The sequence below is a fragment of the Anthonomus grandis genome, chromosome 7, assembly GCF_022605725.1.
Source record: "Anthonomus grandis grandis chromosome 7, icAntGran1.3, whole genome shotgun sequence".
NCBI lineage: Eukaryota > Metazoa > Arthropoda > Insecta > Coleoptera > Curculionidae > Anthonomus > Anthonomus grandis.
Genome location: NC_065552.1, coordinates 33,322,299 through 33,344,205, shown reverse-complemented (window position 1 = coordinate 33,344,205; position 21,907 = coordinate 33,322,299). Strand labels below are relative to the sequence as shown.

At 32.4% G+C, this 21,907-nt stretch overlaps 1 long non-coding RNA gene across 1 annotated transcript in view; it reads right to left on the bottom strand.

Moving 5' to 3' along the window:
* Positions 1 to 5,370, bottom strand: part of LOC126738813 (uncharacterized) — a 33,142-nt gene extending 27,772 nt beyond the window's left edge. Inside the window, exon 1 of the long non-coding RNA XR_007661448.1 lies at positions 5,200 to 5,370. This is a non-coding gene — a long non-coding RNA (uncharacterized LOC126738813). The remainder of the gene's footprint in view (positions 1 to 5,199) is intronic.
* Between the last annotated feature and the right edge of the window lie 16,537 nt (positions 5,371 to 21,907).

The window sequence follows — 21,907 nt, the reverse complement described above, 5'->3', positions numbered from 1 at the left end:
TCGAAAAAGCCTCAAAGTTGAGTGTGTTTTGCCATTTCGCTCTACTGTAGTTTAATGCGAACATCTGATTCAGCAAGTCTGACTTTTCGGATTGCGGTCATTGCAGTAGAATCATCTTCTCTAGTCAATCAGAATCTACAAAAACCTTAGCCAACTGCTTTTGCTACAGATCAGAACGATCTTGATTCATTTGGGCAATTGAGCAGATTGTTCTGCACTCTTTCATTATATGTATCTTTCTTTGCAGGTATCGATCATCTGCTTGCAGGGCTTGGGGTATTGGCGTCATTTGCGATAAGCAGCATTTTTGTTGTTGACTGCCTTGATGCAGTGGCGTAACTACCGGTGTTCCACTGTGTTCCATCGAACACGGGCCCCCTCGCTCCGCTTACTACTGCTGACTGATATCGGAAAAATGTTTAAAGAACTTTCGGCTATTTAAATTTAAATTTTTTCAACATTTAATTAGTTATTACCTGAAAAATCTGTCCTGTAAAGTTGCAGGGGGCCCCCAAATACTTTATAATTTTAATGTTTGCAAGATTATCAAAATTTTTTTCGCAAAATTTTCGTTTCGACCGTAAACTATAAAAATATTTTCTAATGTTTTTGAGTATAGAGTTTTTATAGAATATATGGGGCCCCTACCAAATTTATGGTTACTGAAAATCATATTAACATTTTTCTACATTTTTATTTGATAATGATCTACTGGGGAAGATATTTAAAGCAAAGAAAATCGGACACTTTGTTTGTAAATCTAGCCTACTTCAGGCATTAAAAAATTAAGATATCTTCGTGTCTTGGCCAAATAATACAAATACAGGTCGGGGGCCCCGACATTCAGCTCCTTGAACTTTATTAAGGTTTTTTCACAGGGAACAGTGACAAGAAAAGCATCGAGATTTCATAAAAAGTAAGATTTTATGTAATGGAAAGTTGAAAAATTTATATTTTTCTGGAAAGGTAAAATAATTTTTTCCAATGAAATCTTTTCAAACAATTCATAAAAAATTGATTTAATCAATCAAATCCGCACTTTTTATTTACTGATTATTATTCTATCCCTAATTTTAGTCATTCAATGAAGTTATTTTTAAATTCAAAATTTAACGAATTTTACATAAGTATTTAAGAAATTTTACGAAATTTAATATTGAAATTTTTTATTTTCAATTTCAATATCTAAAGTTAAATTGTGAAACAATAAATTGAAAATATAAACTCACGAAAAAGCATTTCGATTTCGCAAACGTGGGGCACCGCAGAAGTTTTCACTGTTAAAAGAAAACGTCTCCCTAAAATAATGTTTGATGAAAAAAGTGGCCATCATTCCATCACTGATGATGAAGAATATTTTAAGATCAATGTTTTTTATCGAACCTTAGATATATTGACGATTCAGTAGAAAGAACGTAGTGGCAGTCTCGTTAAAATCAACAGAACGTTTTGCATTGTATCTCCTTCGTATTTGAAGAGTTCGTCTGATGGCGAAATATTCAATGCCGCGAGTGAATTTCATGAGATACTCTGAAGATGTTTCTTGTGAATTAGGAAATCAGTTGTTATCTTTCAAAGCTTGTTTTGGCAACAGTGTAAAGAAAATGCAGTCAAAGAAACAAATGTTAGAATTCATTTTGATTGAAAACTATTCATCGTGTACTAGCTTCTCAGAAATAATAACGGCTTGTTACATGTTTTTGACTATCCCAGTTACTATTGCGAGTGCAGAAAGATCATTTTCAAAACTGAAAATCATCAAAAACTTTCTAAGAGCCACAATGGGACAAGAAAGACTAAGTTCATTAAGTTTACTGTCAATAGAAAATAAAACTGCACGAAACCTTGATATTTGTCAGTTGATAAAGGCATTTGCAGAAGCCAAAGCACGAAAGAAACATTTTTAATGAATATGTTTATGCGTACCTACTGTTAAATTTAATTGGTTAAGACAATCATCTTCGGCATTTTTGATTAATACAACAAAACCTATGTAATTTTCATTATAAAAATATTTTTATTCAATAAATTATTTTGAGATTGAAAAATGATTGTATTTTCACTTATGATATGCAAGGACCGAAAAAACAGGGGGAGGAGGGGGCCCCCGTTAGTGTAGGGGGCCCCGTACGATTTTTCGAACACACCAAATTTCACCGTTGTTACGCCACTGCCTTGATGTAACTTTTATCGAACCGCGGTTTGCTGTCTAAAGCTTTTCAAGATGTTCGGAATATAAGCCTGCATACCTGTCAAAATCACCTCTGAAAAATATTATCCAATACTAACACAGAAACTCCTTGATATCAAGAACATCCGTAACCTTCTTCACTTAATCTGTGCGTTTCACAACTAGATAAGATTCCTTGGGGGCTTTAGTGATAATGAGATTATGTTGGTCGATTTTAGCTTTTAAAGGCATTATTTATTAAAAGTATTATTCTCGTCTTATTAATCTTATTATATCCAACTAGCACAGTTACGACATAATGTACGTACACAGTACGTACCCCAAAAGACGTATTACGTACTATGAACTGTATATAGGACGTCCACTTTCCGCAGGATTTTACACACAGAAAAATCCCGATGGATTTTTTCACATTTTGTTGTGTAAAAAAAAATGTTTAATTTTAATACACAATTGTTAGAAAATATCTCAGAGTCCTGTATAAAAATTCTCAGGCATTTTGTATATGTTTTAATGTGTATAATTCATAGAATTATTGCATATTAAATTAATATACCATAAGTGGATATTAATTATTAAGATAATATGTATAAATATTCCACTTTTTTTTTTAAAAATCCAAAGCAGTTTGGTAAAAAATCTAATAACCAAGTATATTTTTACTACAATTTTTAATTAATTTTTTATTCTGGCTTGTGTTGATTTTATTTACAATTGTGTAGAATAAAAAAGATTCTTGCTAATAGCCCTTCACAATTATTGAATTTTAAAACACGTATTGTGTAGTTATAATACACAATTGTGTAAAAAGGGGGACGCGCCCGACGCCCTTGCCTTTGCCGCTAGAACTTCGTTGTTAGCGTCAATGTTGCCAGATTCAATATTAAACAGTTGTAAAGGTATGCATCAAAATTTGCAGTCGATTTAAAGTTGTTAATTGAAAATTATTTAATAGGATATTTAAAAATAAGCCCAATCAGCATAAGTTCTAATTTTATTTATTTAAATAATATCGTGATAATAACACGCGTAAGGAAAAAGAAAACGTAACTTTTTTAATTGGAGATGTAATCTTTAAGATACATTTGATTTGGCAGCATTGCTATAATTCCCAGTGTCACAGGTACAGGTGTTCAACTGTTCATTTTTCAGTCCTTCAATCAACCGGCCGGCATTAATTTGTTTTAAGGTTTTTTCGTTTCGTTAAGTGTTAAAATTGCATAAGAAAAAAATGGATATATGGAAATAACAATCATTTTGATTTCCATGGGATATGAAAATCCGGTATATGTAAACATGCCAAAACCTTAGTTATTGTAAACGAACCACCATAGTCAACACATTTTTAAATTCTACATAAAATTTTAAAAATTTTCATGTATCATAATGTCATACTTGTTATACTCTATTTCAGAAGTGTATAGAGCAATAAACTGGGGAATTCCGTTCTGTTTGGCTACATTTTGTGGTAGTTCATAGGCGCAGGTACTTATAATATTTATGAATTTAATTTTCACGGATTAAATGCCTTTATTTTGAAAGAGATTAAATACTAAATAAATACTTTTAATCCTTTTGTATAGGTACCTATCTTTTAACGCTTTGTAACATGCAAAAATAGGGTCAGGTAATATATACAGACTATAAATACTTTTAAATCATATTTTAAACGTTAGTAGTCACTGCTACGCTGTAGTGTAATCACAATATTATTATCCCAATATTTAAAAAATGGAGGTATTCAGTCCAACGAAAAGATGTACTAAAAATTCTCCACTATCGCTGAGTGAAAAAGTTATTATTTTAAATGTACATGATTGCATAAAACACGATTACCCTAGTTTTACTGTGCAAGAAATTGTTGAAAAATGTTCTCGAATGAGTGGAATTGGAAAGTCCACCATTTTCAAATTGTTGCGGGAAAGAAAAGTAGCAGGTCAAGTGGAATCTCCCAAGCAAAAGCCAGGACGACCTACAAAAGTCCTTGATGAAAATGCTAAATATATAATTCGAAGAAAAGTTCACTCTTTTTATTTTAAAAAGGAAATACCCACCCTAGACAAAATTTTAATGGAGCTTGGCCGAGATGACAGTATTCCGTTGATAAGTAGAAAACTCATAAATTGACCCAAAACCGGGTGGCACTACCTGCAATCAACGAAAAGAAAGAATTTTACATTGAAACTAATACCCAACTAAGGTAGTGGCATAAAATATTGGTGGATCACCAGGTACCACTTTTGCATACCTAATGAGGTTTTATTGCTCTACACACTTCTGAAATAGAGTATAACAATTTTTTTAATATAAGGTGTTGAAAATGGCACTTTTTATGACTTTAAGAGGGATCTAAAGATAATTTTGTTATGAAGAAAAAGCAGATTTCAATTTTCCATTTCGTGTTTTTAATTTAAACTTTTTAAATGATTTCTAAGGTTTTTTTTCTATTTTTAACACAATTAACTCTAAAGCCTCCTTAAGTTCTGAAAAGTGCAATTTTCAACACCATGTGTTAAAAAAAATTGATAGCAGTAAATGATTGTTGTTTTGTTAACAATTACCCGCCTGATATACTGTAGATGTTAAGTAACTACATACATATATATGTACAGGGTAATTTTTTATATTTGCAAGCATATATACAGGGGTTAATATTAGTGATAGAGAAAAACTTTTTGTACAAAAGTTCTATTTTTTTTTCCATATTATCTTTTAGAGTTGTAAAAAAAAACAAAAGCGCATAGCCAAGTTGATAAAACAATATGTAAATTGATTTTTTTAAATGAAACACTATATATTTTCTGCCAAATCGAAAGACCTTTTTTCCTTGATTTTAAAAATGTATAGGTTGGTAATATTTGGATGAGCCGTTTTTAAGTTATTTAAGTTTAAAATTTTTATAAATTAAAATCGTGATCGCCGATCATGGAGTGCCGAGACGTTCCGCATACTTCAACGTGACATATTAATTGTTATTATATCCATTTAATTCAAATTAAAGTTCTTACCTTGGAAAATCACGACTAATTTAAATAATTAAACGTAATTTTAATTGACTTCACTTTAACTAATTTTATTTAATTAAAGTTTATTTTAAAGTTCTCTAAAAACAAAAAAGTACTTAAAGTTTTTTCTTATTAATAACCCATTTTCTTATGAGTTGGGTTGGTCTAAATTAAAACGACACATATGTCACGTTGACGTATGCAGAACGTCTCGGCACTCCATGATCAACTTGGCGAACACGATTTTAATTTATAAAAATTTTAAACTTGAATAATTTAAAAACAGCCCTTCCAAATATAAACAACCTATATATTTTTGAAATCAGGGAAAAAAGATCTTTAGATCTAGCAGAAAATATATAGGGCGTTTTATTTAATAAAATCAACTTATTGCTATTGTTTTATTAACTTTGCAATGCGCTTTTGTTTTTTTTTACAAATCTAAAAGATATACGGAAAAAAGTATGCAACTTTTTATAAAAAGTTTTTCTCAATCACTTACATTACCCCTGTTTATGGGCACGCAAATATAAAAAATGACCCTGTACATAAATGTATGTGTTTATTAGCCTTATTTAAAATCCTGTTTTTACAACTAAGAATTTCCATTTTAAGTTCCTATTTGCGTTCCTAATGTGTATTTGTAATACTACTACTAAAGTTTTTTTGTTTTGTTGGGCAGGTTATGTGTACTTTTTTAAAAGGTATTTAAATAAAAAAAAAAAAAATTTTACACAATTGAATTTTTTTACCCTACCTATGCAACTAACATTTTTATAAAACATAAATGTTAGAGTGCTTGGGAAAAACAGTCAATATGGAAAAAGAGTCATAATTTGCTTAAAATTAAATAAGTAAATTAAGTAACACGATGGGAAAAAGTGGGGCCTAACGTTTGATAAAAAGAAAATAAGTCAAATTAGGAAAATATATATTCAATCTGTATTTTTCTAATATGACTACTTTTCTTACCAAACGTTGGGCCTCACTTATTTCCCATTTTTTACAAGACTTATTTTATTTTAATCAAATTATGACCTATCCTGTTTTTCCCAGGCGCCCTAGAATTTATTATTACACAGATTTATGACGAAATTCTCTAAAATTTATTTTAAATTTTTAAACAATTTGTTTATTTTTTTTATACAAATATATTGATTATTTTAAAATTTTTATAAATATAAATACAAAATATTGTAATAAAAAACTCCAGTTCTTATGTTAATTTGATATATAAATCTAAAATAAGTAACCTACACTATATTTAAATTTATAAAACAATATATAGTATTATTATACACAATTTGTAATAAAATTTTATAGTTGAAATGAAAGAAAATAAAATATATTGTAAAAATAACCTACACTAACGTGTGTATTTAAAATGCACAAATTGTGTTTTTTTCCTGTACATTCCATGTTAAAAAAACACTAAGAGTTTACTTATTTACTGAACAATTATATTGAATAAATATAAAATATTGTCGAATTTAAGTACACAAATAGTGTACTATATATACAATAAAATAAATCAAATTGATACACAATTTGTTGATTATAGAACCACAGTTGTCTAAACACAATAGCATAGAGAAATTCTACACAAATTGATTCTGTACCATTTCCAGAATCAAATTGTATGTAAAATCTATACAATTGTTGAATTTTTATTCATCTTTTTTTAAGAGTGTACATTCTTTGCAGCTATTGTGAAATAAAGTCAATTTTCTTTGTGCTTTCAATCCCTGCTTGTAATGCTGCAGCTATCTTAAAATTATATTTTAATATAAGCAAGTTATCAATTAAGTAATTCATTATTACTGTTATCAATAACTATGCTTTTACCATGAATTGGTCTAGATCGTAGTAGATTCTTCCAATCACTGAGTGAACAGTAAAACTAAATTCTTTGAAATTTCATAAATCTTAAATTCACAGGTGTAAACTTTTATTACAACATGGACAACTCATGCCATGATGCCAATACTGCCAAGCCGACTGAAAGTAGTGCGTTCGTTGTCACATCTGTCGCTTGTCTTAAGCACTGTCAACAGTGTCAACTCCCCCATGTTGCCAATTATTTATTTGACAATCAGTGGGGGCAACAAAAACACTGGGTTGCTCTTGCGACTGATTTTGATATATTATTATGACAAATAATCCATTATCCATCATTTTTAGACGTTTTGAACATTCTGTACCTAATTACTTTTCGACCAGATCAACATGTAAACTAACTAAATTTAGAGGGTATGTTAGTTCTTCGGAGAGAGTGAATCTCAATTTGACAGTTGTTGTCTCTTTGATACCGAATTCGTTGATTTTTTCTATCAAAGCAAAGAAGCATACAAATAGTTTTTATCTGTTTACCCTATTGAAATTAGAAATATTAAAAATTAAACTTAGAAGTATTTAAAAGTACGTATACTTGAAGAAAAATCCTTTTCTGGCATATAGTTTTGTGTATTAACAAAAATGTACGTATTAAATACATTATTTTTATAATAATGGATGTATGGACATAAATATGACATAAAAATTACGTATCTAGAACGTAATTTAAAAAAGAAATAACTTTTGTTTTAAGGATATTTTTCTTGGTAATATATGTAGTTTGGTCTGATAAATGTGTAACTCAACAAATAGACGCTGCATTTATGAAACTTTCTAATTTTTTCCTTGTTGCTATATAGATATTAATTTGGTTGAAGTAACTTACATAAATAAAAACATTATATAATAATTTTAAGCTGTAAAGAAATGTTTCAACATGAAAGCTTAAATTTGCAAATAAATCCAAACACAAAAGCTAACCTGAAGCCTAATTTCGTATTCATCAACTAATGCCGCAAGGCCTACATTAAAGCCCTCTCGTGGCCCCATGACGATGACGTCACCGTTCACCATAATCGACCCTCATCGTCGACAACCGACAACGACGGGAACCATAAAAATTCCAAACAGATGCCTTTTGTTTCCGAGGGAAAGCCGATCTCAGCACGTTCAAGGTTATTTATATGGCGGGAGATTGGTGGATTTAAGCGCCAATCGGTGCGGTTCGGTGCCGCCTACGTTACGCCCTCTATAGGCCATCGATCGGCCTCTGCCAGGCAAGCAGTTTATTCAAATGAGCAGAAAGAAAATTAATTGTTACAGTTTTTAGCTTGTAACTTGTTTTTTTACAACATCATCCACGAAGACTCTCCAAGTGGACCTTATCCAACAAGCTATTGACGTTATATGGCGAAAGATAAGGACGCTGAAGATTTACGGCACAAAAAAGTCGTTACGAATGTTAAGTGTAAAAAGTGTGAGCTTGTCTTCCATCCAGCATGCTTGCAGTAAGCTAGCATCGCTAAAAAGGCTGCTTGCAAACATATACCTGTTGAAGAGTCTTCTAACCTCAAATGTCATGAACAAACTGAATCCAATCATATGATGGAATTACCAGGAACTAGACCGTAAGTATATTTCTCTAGAGCGCAGTTATCAAGTTTTCAGAGAAAAAGTAGATAAAATGGAGGAAAGCATCTCTGAAAATCAAAAGGAACAAACTCAAATAACCTCAAACCCAGGATTTGTCCTAATCAACCGGCAACATTGCTCTCTTAGAAAACTGCTGTTTCCGCGATCGTCTCCTCCAACGCTGCCGGCTCTGCGGAAGTAAAGCTGGGTCTACACCAACAAAACCAACGGAAAACGCCGTCACAACCAGCTGATGCTGCTGATAGTGACATTGACGTTTATGCTTCAGAACGAAAAAATCTCAAAAATCTAAACAAATTGGGGTAATTATGGAGAATACCGGTTTTTGTCAAAACTAATGAAAAATGGCCGGGTTTTTTACAAAATGGGTACATTTAATAATAATATCTTTTATTTGCCAAAAAAATCGTGTACAGGACGACAAAGCAACGTTATACAAAAGAGGATCTAGCTCCCATAGGATACATTGATTTTTCTTGATTGATGGTTTACAAGACGCTAATGGAATCCTTAATAAGGTATGGCATTCCTATATCTGGGGTGGTCTGTACGACAATTCCCTTAAACAACTAAACGTAGTTCAGAACTATATTATTAAACTTATCTTAAAGAAGAACAAAAGGTACTCCACATCTCTCTTGTATTCTGAAGATGTTCCAACTATATTATTATATAATTGGAACTATTATTATTATTATATTAGAACTGTGTATATTTATTCTGTGTGCCTACTTATTAATGCCAAGCCATCCTCTGCTGCAACAGTTAATCACTGCCATAGAACTAGAAATAACGCCAATAAACATCTTGTTATACCAAGCAGTAATTCTAATATTAATTTAAGATTCTTGAATTACCTAGCCTCTAAGTTATACAACTTGCTGCCTTTTAATATTAGGAACATACATAGAAAATATATTTTTAAGCAACAATGTTTACATTTTATAGTTGAAAATTTAAATTTGTTTCTGGTCCTACTGTAGTTGTATTTTTTACTAAATATATTTAAACTAGTTTTTTCTTCTCATTCAAACATTTTTACTGATTTTAGTTAAATTAGCTAGTCATTTTAGAATGTTTAAATCTATATAGTGATTATAACTGCACATACAGATATTTATATCTAGGTGTAGTGTAAATATTAAGACAAATGTAATTAATTCTAGATTTACTTATGTAACATATTATTATAAATTATGTCAGTAATATATTCATTCATTCATAATTCATAGAGGCAATAACCATATATAGACAAACAAACAAAATTTAAAATAAATATTCTAAACATCTAACATAAGTTACAATTATCATCCAAAAGTAAAATTATAAAAAAATTTAATCTATAACCAGTGGTAAACAGCCTTTTTAAATTGGACTGTAGATTCAATGCTCCTAATATCAGCAACAGGTAGCATTCGCTAAGTTCTGATGGCAATATAATGAGGACCCCTTTCATAGAAGGCTGAATTATGCAATGGAATGCTCAAATCGTTTCTATGTCGTGTATAGTCACATCCTCAGCGTACATTGCCCTATTCTTAACGAACAAATGATTGTGTTTTTTCACGAATAACACCAAGGAAGAAAAGTATAAGGAGGGAAGGGTGAGTATTTTTAGTCTGCTGAAGTAAGGTCTACAGGAAGTTCTGTAGGTCAGGCCCAATAAACAACGAAGGATACGCTTTTGCATTCTCAATATATCTAGAGCTCCTCTTGCTAATCCCCAGAAACAGATACCATATTGTTAGATCGACTGTACCTGTCCGAAATTAAATAGGCGAAGAGATACCTCAGACACTACATCCCTTAATCTTCTAATCAATCCGCACAAGCTAATAATCTGGAATAAATGTTCATATCAGCTTTGTTCGCAGTGACAGTTCTGAACGCATCCCGAATCAAGAACTCTTCATCCTTTAAGAATATGCGCATGCGTGATTCATAACCGGTTCGGAATTTATTTCAGCCGCGAACGATTCATGGACTATCAATATCTAAATTTGTTTAAGTTAATATAGCTTATATATGTGTTTTGTGTAGTATAGGTTATGTTTTTCAATTTTTTTGTTTAGGAAGGAGTTTTTTTTCTTTAAACAGTAAAGGTTTAAAGCAGACAAATAGCTCATACCTGACAAATAAATTTTAATGGAGTTATTTTTTCTGAGTCTCCTTCCCGTTCTTTATAATATGGAAATGCAGCAAATCGATCATCATTCAGTGCTGAACCCATTCGAAAATGTTAAAAGTACAGGTGATCATCAAATTGTGGCACAAGGTTTTTCAAATATCCAACATTTTTGGGAACTTCGGTAACTTCTAAGAAGTTCTCCAAGTCCTCATCACTGGAACTTAAATGATCAGACTTGCTAGTTTTATCATAAACAACTAATTTAAAACAAAATCGATTTAATTAAAGCAGGAATTTCTACTTAAGCAACAAACTATCCATAAACCTAATAAAAAACAGCAGGCAAGCAAGAATAAATAGTCGAAATACATCATTTATGTCATTATATCATTAAAAACCTACTGCGCAAGTCTAGATTTCAAAATTCTAATAGGAGTCCAAGAATCGATTGAACCAGTTACAGATCGATCCTGAAGAAGTCACAAAACATCCGCTGGTAACCGCGAACGCTCTTTTTAACAATGCGCAAGCGAAGTAATTCTGAATTTGTCCAGGACTATCACCGCGAACGAAGCTAATATGTTTCTCCCAATTTAAATTAGGGTCAATGTGTATTCTTAAGAATTTCATACTATTGCCTACAGGGATTTACTGCCCATCAGACCACACAAGTAAAGATTCCGAGACAACAGTGGCCTTCGAAAAATTAATCAACCCCGTTTTAGTAGAGTTTAAAGACAACTTACTGTCCAGGCACCTAATCTGCATGTGCTCCACTGCGGTTGAAAGATCTGCCATTGTCCTCCTGGCAACTATAACTGATGTGTCGTCGGCGAACTGACAAACCATATCAGCAGGGAACAGCTCAGGCAAACCATTGACATATAATAGGAAAAGCACGGGTCCTAAGATTGAGCCCTGAGGCACACCTCTTCCTACAATTTGGGGGTGGGAAAACGTTGGTGAATCAGATTGTCAAATTACGAGATATTAAAACTTTTAGTCTTCTCCCGAAGATGGTAACTTATCGTTAGTGTCGAGATTAAAGATAAAGAGTTTTGGTTAGTGGTAAAACTGTCTCGTAATTTGAGCATCACACCAAAGGTTCAAACCATAGAATGAGTCAGATTGTGTCACGCAAACTATCTGTTCTCTATGATCTGGGTATGAACTGAGTAATTTAGATGCTGCACCCCTGATGCCATACCGTCCCATGATGTCCAGCAGTAAAGAATGGTCAATCGTCTCAAACGACTTAGACAAATCGAAATACAGTTCAGCTACAGTAGTCTTTCTCTCAAGATTCTCTTGTATTGCACTCTAAACTATGATACGGCTAAGTGAATCCCAACTAACTTTAAAACGAATACCGGAATTTCATCCAAGCCAGAGGAAAATTTATTTGGACGGTTCATCAATATCTTAAAGATATCCTTGGAATTAACCGGTTTGAGAAATATGGTTGGATAATCATTATGCAAGTCATGTATATTAAAGTTACAGGTTTGTTGATGGTCAAGAGTAAAATGTTAAGCAAATAATTCGGAGATTAAAGCTGGGGGATGTAGCATCAATATTGTTTCCTTTCACGTTTGTATATAACGTAGTGTTCCCTAGAACTAGTATACTTATACCAAACAAAGAGATGTTTTATGTAGTTAGAATATCTCTTTACCTCTGGCGTAGTTCAGGTTGGCTTGTTACTTTTTATCCTAGTTATACACATTGAAAAAGTCACATTAGAATAATAGAAGAGGACAAAAAGCATTGAATTTCCTTCCAGCTTTTTCAGCAGAATAGACCTCCTCCCATGCCTCAGACATCATGTTATGAAATCGATTCATGTCGAGAATATTCGTCACCTCACAACCATACCACATTCGGTAACTTCCGTCTGTCTCCAGAAGACTTCAGAAGATATGACAGGACTTGGATTCATATTTAAAAAGATGTTGTCCAACTAAGAGGTCTAGTGTTGGAGTTAATGTAAGGTATTAGTCCAAGCAAGGCCTTCACGCCATGGTCATCAGGATTACTGAAGTTAAAAGTAAGGTCTCCTTAAATAATAAAAGGAATTTTTTTATTATACATCTCATCAAGTAGGTTAGCAAGATTCTGGAGAAAAAATTGGCTGTTGTCACTAGGTAAACACAAACAACAGTTATGGAACTATTGCTATTAATAACAATTTTAGAAAATCAAAATTCAAATTCTTATTCTGTGTCAGTCTGTGGACTGTTTACCTGCGCTCCTTTAACATGATCACTCAGATCATCGTTATAAAATATAGCAGTGCCACCTCTTTTGGACTCGAGTAACTTGAGAGGTTGTATCCATGTATCTTTGTAAGTTTTATGTCCTGTGGAAGAACAAGAAGAACGATATCGTAAACAGAGGGAAGAATAAGAAGAACGAGACAAAAAATAGGAAGATACTAAACACTTACTAAACACAATTAAATCCGACCTAAAGAAGGAAAATGAAGACATACAATTATTTTAATAATTATTATTAATTAAGAACAATGATTGGATCTTACTTATGATATACTGATTAAACTGCAACGGAATTCGGGTATTAAATATAGTTGCATAGTAAGAACTTATTGGAAACTGGTTACTAAATCAGTAGCTACTTATAACGTGATGGACGATTACCTATTCACAGTAGATCATGTCGTCTAATTTTAGGAAAAATACACCTTTATAGCAATAAGACCCAACTCAACATATTGACAGTCAGTGCACTTATTTAATCGGAAAAAGAGAAGACAGTTATAATAAGCAATTTATCTCCTTAGCGATATAGTAAGAAACAAAAGTTTATAAACTGTAAAGGAAATATATTCACTTAAGAATATTGAATGCATATGAAACTATGTACCTTACGAGCAGTTTGTCCATGCTTAAAAATAATAAGGAGCTTGATACAAAAACACTACACTTGGTAAATTTGAGCGAAGTTGCCAACATGCGTGTTTGACATATTGTACTTTCTATAATTATAGAAAACCCTTGTATATAATTCGTATACAAGAAAAACAGTACAAAGAAAAAGCACAAAGGCACTTGCTGACTTCCCGAGTCCAGAAAATCCCAAAAAAGGTATAGGGAATATCAAAAGAAAAACCAGACCTGTAAAGTACTATACCTGAGGGAAAACTGGTGCAAGAAGAAGGACCTAAGCAGATGTTCCGACTTGAGAACCTCGAATTCTCAATAAAATATAAATTTTGTTAACTGAACATATGCTTTATGAGAAGTGCCATGACGTCATACCTTCCTCGTAAGCCACAACAACTAAAAGTACCTCTTAGAACCTATCCAACCAAACCCAAATCATCGAACTGCGCTCAAAGAATATATATAGTTTAAAATCCATCATTGACTTAATGATAATCTCAATAAAAAAAATATATAACCCATATCAACCCGTTACGAGGTTCGATTCCCATTTTGCCTAAATCATATTCACATGTAGTTTCAATAAATAGCTGATATCTGAGTCACCTGTCAAGAAAAAAATTAAAATAACTTTCCCAGAAAAAATCAAGCCCAAAACTATAATGAAAACAAAATGAACATCAGCTACTATCTATCGTCTTTTGAAATAATAAAACTGATGGCTTATAATGAATGGTAAGTTCGCTTGCCTTTTTACAAAAAGCATTAGGCATGGATGTGTGTAAGTGTGCGATTTTAGTCAATCAAGTCTAAAATTACGACATTTAATAAGATATAAAGAATGTAACTGGCTGAATGAAAAAAAATTGGTCCAAGCCAAAAAAAAAAAAAAAAAGAATGATGTAATTAATCAGTATGAACCTCTTGCCTTTAGGTGTTAAACTACTATATTAACCTTATGCTATCATTCCTCTCATCATTTCTCAGTTGCAAGCATAAGTTGGCAAAATACCCAAAAAGAAAAAAGACACTTGTAAAGAATATTGCAGGTATTATATTTGCATTTCATAGAAACAAATACCTAAAGTTTAAAAGTTTCATTGGGATAATGGTAACAATACCATACTGCAGTTGTAACAGTAACTTAAAACTACAACACACGTATGTTATAAAAAATTATTATGAGTGAAAATCTAATGTTAAAATTAGTTCCGATATTGATTTAGTAACCTATATTTATGTATATTGTCAAAACAAATTTTTACTTTTATATACAGGGTGTTCCGTATCGTTATGTTCAAATTTTGGGGGCATAAGGTACGCTTCACGCTTATACAGTAAAAAAACGCAAAACTTGTTGGTCCCTTTTTATTTATTTCAAAGTTACACGCCCATAAATGTTATTAGAAGAAAATACTAAAAATTAATTTGTAAAGTAAATAAAAAATGATTTTATTAAAAAAAAAGGTTAATTGATAATATTTCCAAATTGTCTACCTCCTTGTTGAATTCAGGCTTGTGCCCGTAAGCCAACAGATGACGTAGTTACCAGTATTTAACCCCTGTTTTGTCTTATTTGTTCAGCAGCTGAATACGGTCCAATAACTCTTCCCTGGTATTTCAAACTTGCGCATAGACCAAATCTTTTATGTACCCCCATAAATAAAAATCAAGGGAATTGGGATCGGGTGATCTAGGTGACCAGGCAACAGGACCACCTCGACCAATCCATCTTGGATTGTAACCCAGTTTCAGACAGTAATTCCAAAATGCGGTGCAGCCCCATCCATTTGGAACCACATGTGTAGACAAATATTCAGTGGGACATCCTCCACAAGTCCTTGCAGTTCTTCCATAAGAAACTGAAGGTAACTATCCGCATTCAACCTTGCAGGAACCAGAACAGGACCAATCAACAAGTTATTGATTAAAGCAGTCCAAACGTTTACCGAAAATTCATATTGAAAATTACAAGGACGTACAGCTTTTGGATTTTTTCAAGTTTCTCATATTTGTAATACCACGTCTTGTAAATGTCGCTTCATCTGTCCACAGGACTGTTCTGCAGAAATGAAAATGAAGACGGGACTGTCTTAATATCCAGTTAGAATAAACTAGACAGGGATAGTGATCTTCCTCAAGCAAACCGTATACCTTACGATAGTGATATGGATATAAGCCTTCACGTCTTAAAATTCGTCAAACAGTCATTCGCGGTACTTCGACTTGTGTAGAGATTCGACGTACACTGATAGTTGGATCTCTTGCAACAGTATCTAATACTCGTTGATCCAAGTCTGCTGGCAAGTTCACTCTCCGATCGAAGTAATAATCATGCCATCTGCTTTTTCGAAATTGTCTGTATACTTCCAGAAATGATGATGTTCATATTCGATAATTGCTTGCCGAGCACAGTAGCCATACACAAAATGCATGTCTGCGTACTTTTGAGAAGAAAATCGGTAGGGCATGTTGATAAAGATGCCGTCATTCACTAAGGAACTAGGAGTAACTGCCTTGTTTACCATAAAACCGTTGATTGAAAAGGGAAAAGATGCGCAAATACTGTATAAAATTTCGTGACCGCGGCAGCCAGCCGTTCTTTGCTTTATCTAGCAATTTAGAAGCTAAAAGGTGACGCCCCCATACGTAGGAATGATGAAACTCGCTTGGCAGCCTTGGTATTAAAAATTACGAGACATAATATCGCAGAGAAATGGGAGTTTTCACATTGCGCTATTTCTGTTTGAGGATATATTCGCATATTCCATAGTATAAATTTGGGAGAAAATATTGAAAGGTTTACTTTCATATTTTGTTTTTTTTTTCTAATTTTTAAGTATAAAATCTAATAAGTAATATAAGTAATATAATTTTGCTTATTTTTAAAAGTACAGTATATTATAGAGTTTGCCTACATTTCGGCAGAACCAGAGGCTGTTATTTTTTATACAAGGTGCAAAAACATACATATGGTAAAGTGTTTTAAGCTTTTGGGCCTACAGCTTATAAATTTAAAAAAAATACCTTAAAAACATATACAGGGTGTTCCGTTGATCATGTTACAAACTTCTATGGCAAATAGAAAACGTGAAAAGAAAAATTAAAGTTCATATAAACATGGGTCCAAAAAAGCTTCCTCAGGGAGCTAGGAGCTCTTTGAAAATAACCTTTAAAAACTAGTTTTTTTTTAATAGCTCCGGAAATACTTTAACTACCGCAACCAATTTTGGAAGGTAAATTATTGTTAGTACGTTTATTCTTTTGAACCTACTAAATAAAAAAAATATTTACCAGGGGCTTCAGAATCAGGGGAGTATTTGGTAAATTTAAGCCCATTTCTTTAAGACTTTAATTTCTGCCCGTTTGGGTATTAGATTATGATATTCCTATAGTCTTAGTAAAAGTCGGTAAATGGTAAAGATCACCGTTTTTGTGAAAATTTACGAAAAGCAAGTTGTGAGATACAAAAATGAGTTATCTATTATTATTAATAAACAATTAAAAAAAAATCTGGCGTAAATATAAAATAAATGTTTAAAAAAAGTTAAGGTAGCCACTTTATTAAATTGGTACTCAAATTAATTAACTGTCACTTTAATTACCTTGAGGCATAAAATGTTTAAATGATTTTAAGTGTAATAAAAAACCAACAAATTAACAATTTTAGAAACGTAAACAAATTTTATTAAAAATTGGTATTACAAAAATAAACTTAAAATATTAATTGCTCAAAATGCCGGCCGCCACGATCAATACATTTATTGTATCTACGCACCATATTAAGGTTGACGTGGTTAAGAATATCAGGCGTGGTTTGGATTACTTCAGCAGCTGCGGAAATTCTGGCCACCAGGTCTTCTTCTGACTCGACTGGAGTTTCATATATGAGACTTTTCATATGTCCCCAAAGAAAAAAATCTAAGGGTGTCAAATCTGGTGAGCGCGCTGGCCAGGTGACTCCTGAGGCATCCGCGGCCAATCCAGCGCCTTCCAAAATTTTCATTTATAAACTCGCGGACAATAAGTGGAAAATGAGCTGGCGCTCCATCGTGTTGTAGCCATAAGTTCTATCGTATATTTAGGGGCAGATCATCTAATAGTTCTGGCAGTACATTTTTAAAAAAAATTAAATAAATATTTCCCGTTAAACGAGGAGGCAACATAATTGGACCAATTAAGCGTTCTCCAACAATGCCGGCCCACAAATGACCGAAAACTTATGTTGATAGCTGCTAAAATAAATACCATGGGTATTCATCATCCACCAAGAGTTTTCCTCACTTCACACTTGATTATTCTTAGAATTAAAAATGCCTTCTTTTGTAAATAAAGCCTCGTCAGTAAAAAGGACATATTTTGAAAATTGAGGTTCTTCTGTACACCGGTCAAGAAACCACTGGCAAAAATTCACGCGGGGCATAAAATCATTGGGTCTTAATGATTCCACCTTTTGCAGGTGGTAAGGCCGAACAAGCTGTTCATTAACAACGTTCCATACCCTAACATGATTTACATGCATCGCATCAGCAACTGCTCGAGTACTTACTGATGGGTTATCTTCAAATCGCTGAAGCACTTCTTCCGCAAAATCCGGGATTCGGTTGTTCCTTTGCGCGCCATTATCTTGGCGTTTTATTTTAACAGAGCCAGTCTCCCTGAGCCGTTGATTGACCCTTTCAAAAAGTGTGTGAGCTGGGATTCGCCTTTCGGGAAACCACTCTTCATATAGTCCAGAAGCAGCTCTACCATTACATCGAACTTCCCCATAAATTAAAAGCATATCGGCGTATTCAGCAAAAGTGTAATCCATTACTTAACCGTAATAAAAAGGGAATTAATATCATGTAAAAAATACTGACAGTGACAAATTTAAAAAATACTGACAGTGGCAATGAATTAGCATTATTATTATTATTAAAATAATTAATTCAAGATACAGCATCTTAGTTTGGTTTTAGTCAATTTCCACAAAAACGGTGATATTTACCGACTTTTACTAAGAGCACCTTTTTTTATGTAAAAAGTATAGGAACATCATAATCTAATGTCCAAACGGGCAGAAATTAAAGTCTTAAAGAAATGGGCCCAAATTTACCAAATACTCCCCTGATTCTAAAGCCCCTGGTAAATATTTTTTTTATTTAGTAGGTTCAAAAGAATAAACGTACTAACAATAATTTACCTCCCAAAATTGGTTGCGGTAGCTAAAGTAATTCCAGAGCTATTAAAAAAAAACTAGTTTTTAAAGGTTATTTTTAAAGAGCTCTAGCTCCCTGAGGAAGCTTTTCCGGACCCATGTCTATATGAACTTTTGTTTTTCTTTTGACGTTTTCTATCTACCCTAGAAGTTTGTAACATGATCAACGGAACACCCTGTATATGTTCCTCACTTTTAGATTGACTTTTATGTTTTATAGGGTAAGTTTTTAGCTGAAAACTTTTAAATGTATTTTTTTTTAATCTAAAAATGTCTATTGTAGATTTGATGAGGGTCAAGAATATGAAGACCGAAACGTTATTAAAATTATATGTTTAAGCAAGATAAATTTTATGTTTTAACAATTACCAATACCCAAGAAAATAATTTATTTTAAAAATACATAAGCAGCATACAAAACCCAAAAACAATCCAACACTATATATCCAACCAAAGAAAATGGTAAAATTAAATTATTTTTTAGTTAATATTTTGGTTTGATATATAGCATCATATTTCTTAAATTGCCCGGGCATTGGGCATTATGAATAATCGCCATGTAATTACATTGTTCATAACATACGAGCCCCGTCACACTTCAGTTGGCCCAATTGAAAATTCTTAATAATTTCTTTTTAAACCCCCAAAAAAAAAAGACAAATTTTATAGTGTTATATAGTTTTAAACAAATAATAAGCTTTACTTACTCTATAAACACAACAAAATGAGAAAGTAAACTCATTTATATTGAACATATATTTATTTTTTAAAACAGTCGCAATTCTTTGAGGCATGGTGTTTATTAAGTTCTGATACTACCCCTGATTAAAACTATCCCGAATTTCTTGCTAGTGGATTTCAGACTTAATGAATAGAACCCTTGTATATGCCTAAAGAGTTAAAATAAAATAAAAAATAGAAACAAAAAATTTATTTCTACTATTTAAAATATGATTCAAAAATTTATCAATCAACCAAAATCTAATTTTAGAGATAACACATAATGTTTATATGAGATACTTTTTGGTATTGTTATATTGTGGAATAAAGATTCGATAAAAGAATAATAAATTCATTTTTTACTAAGCGGGCCAACTGAAATAAGACGGGGCTCGTATATACTTTTAGCAGAAAATTTTACATAACGAAATAATCATAAATAAATGGTAGTAAAAGTATTTACATATAAAGATTATTTAAACAATCTTTATCAATATTTTTTATTTTATTTGTTTAAACATTGACTGAAGAGGCAAGATTTAGTTTTTAGTCATTGATTAGATACGATACGTATTTTGCTATGCGGCTTCTTAGAAGTTTGTTTTTCTCTCGTTTCCTGGTATTTTTCAGTTTCCCATTTAAAAAAACTAAAAGAATTTTCAAAAAACTAAGAGAATTGTTTTTTCTCTTCCTAGTATTAGTACATCCCCGATAAGCACACTCGTTAATTTTGCTTGAATTTGACATAATTTAAAACAATAATAATACAAAATAATACGCCAAACATGCAAAAACTCCCTTAGACGATGCTGGCGAGCTCCGCTAAACAATAATGAGACACAAACGGCAAAAAGATTTCCGCGCGCGTTTGAGCGTGGCGCCATCTACCCGCCGCGCGCTTTTTGGGTCACGTTTTTGCCCGTAAATATGCGTATCTTCTCGCCTCTTCAATCAACGATAAAACAATTTCGTTGGTATTTATTGTGATCTTCAAGAAAAAAAATGTAGTAGTTTTTATTTACTCTAGGAATTTAGTTTTAGTATTACCCTCTAATAACATTTATGGGCGAGAAACTTTGAAACAAATAAAAATGAACCTACAAGTTTTGCGTTTTTTTTTTACTTAAAATGAAGCGTACTTTATGCCTCTAAAATTTAAAAATAACGATACGGGACACCTTGTATACAAGAAATAAACACAACTTTCCTTTAATAAAAAAATAAGCCTTTTAAATAATTATTACTAACTCTCTAAAACTACTCCTAAACTTATTTAACTTCATTTTCTTTATTATTTTCTCCCTCGATTTCATTCAACGATGTCTTAGAGAAACCGAAAACAATTGTCGTATACAAAACCTTTCACGCAGTTCAAATACAATAAAGCTTTCAACGCAATCATTACGCTTACGCCGCACCAAAGAAAGAAACCCAAAAATTTCGACCTATGGAGGGGAAATGGAGAAGCACGTTCTGTATCCTTGTTAAAACGAGTGAGAGGGAGAATAATGCACGATAAGGCAACGTCGCAAAGTTTTATAATTCAAGCAAGTTCGAGCTCATTCGGAATTTTCGTCGAATGGAGAGTTTATTTTCCGTATGCATTATAAAACGAGGGTTTTCTTTGGCGAGGTAGATCAGAAGTTAAAAAGTTAAGTGTGATAAGGAAAAATAGGTATTAGTGATTAAAAGTAGGTTAATAAATAAAAGTAGGGCAAAGAAATCAATTTTAGCGTACAATAACTTTCCCCGCTTTGTTTCGTTGGGCGCCAACTTGTTGCCAATATTTGTACGGACATAATGATTCTTTTAATTATGTTTAATTAGCAAGACTAATTAAACTTATGTTTAATTAGTCTTGCAGTTTAGTAGTTAACCAACAAGTCAAAACATTTTACTATTGTTTAAAATTTCGTATAAATGCTCTACAAAGTGGGCGTTTGGCGGAAGTTGGATGACTCAGTGGCGCGAAACCTTGCGTTTATCCAACTCAGTCAATGGGTAGACTAACTTTGTACAGTTAGCTGGTGCTGGTAAAATTTCACTTAGTGCTCCTTTACCAGTATGGGGTGTCTTTTACTAGAACATACCCATACTAAGGCTCAACAAAAAAAGGCCCCGAAATTGGAGATTTTTTAAGAGTGATTTAGGTATAAAGATATACAGAGCTTAAAGAAATAGAATTTGGATAGGTATTCTATATTAGATATTGTTATTATAGATAGGAAGTTATAGAAGTTCTTTCTGAGGTGTTTTACTAACGGTGATTAGTGT